Genomic DNA, 432 nt, shown 5'->3' on the forward strand with positions numbered 1-432 from the left:
TGATATAATGCAGCCAGTAATTAACAAGGTGGGAGATCAAATTGTGGTTTAATTCAAAATCCTACACTTTCTACCATTCCATACATGCTCACAAGGATACGTTTTCTAACCTGAGATCAAAATTGACACTTAAAAAAGAAGAATTGAATTTGTAGGTTGTCTCTCACATTATAAAGTTACCCACTTTTATTACTTACATGAGTGAGATGTCTGTTGTTCACAAGGAAGCATCAAACATATGAACAACATTTAAATTTAAAAATTTAGTACAAAGGAGCTGGTGAGATGGCTCAGTGGTCTAAAGCACCTACTTAGAACAAGGTAAGCTAAGCAAAGCACAGGGACCACGGTTCAATCCCCCAGCACCACATTCCAGCCAACCCCCCCCCCCCCGGTGGGCTGAGCTGGCCACACACACACACACACACACAC

This window comes from Octodon degus, unplaced genomic scaffold (assembly GCF_000260255.1).
Source record: "Octodon degus isolate 3935 unplaced genomic scaffold, OctDeg1.0 scaffold00031, whole genome shotgun sequence".
NCBI classification, from domain to species: domain Eukaryota; kingdom Metazoa; phylum Chordata; class Mammalia; order Rodentia; family Octodontidae; genus Octodon; species Octodon degus.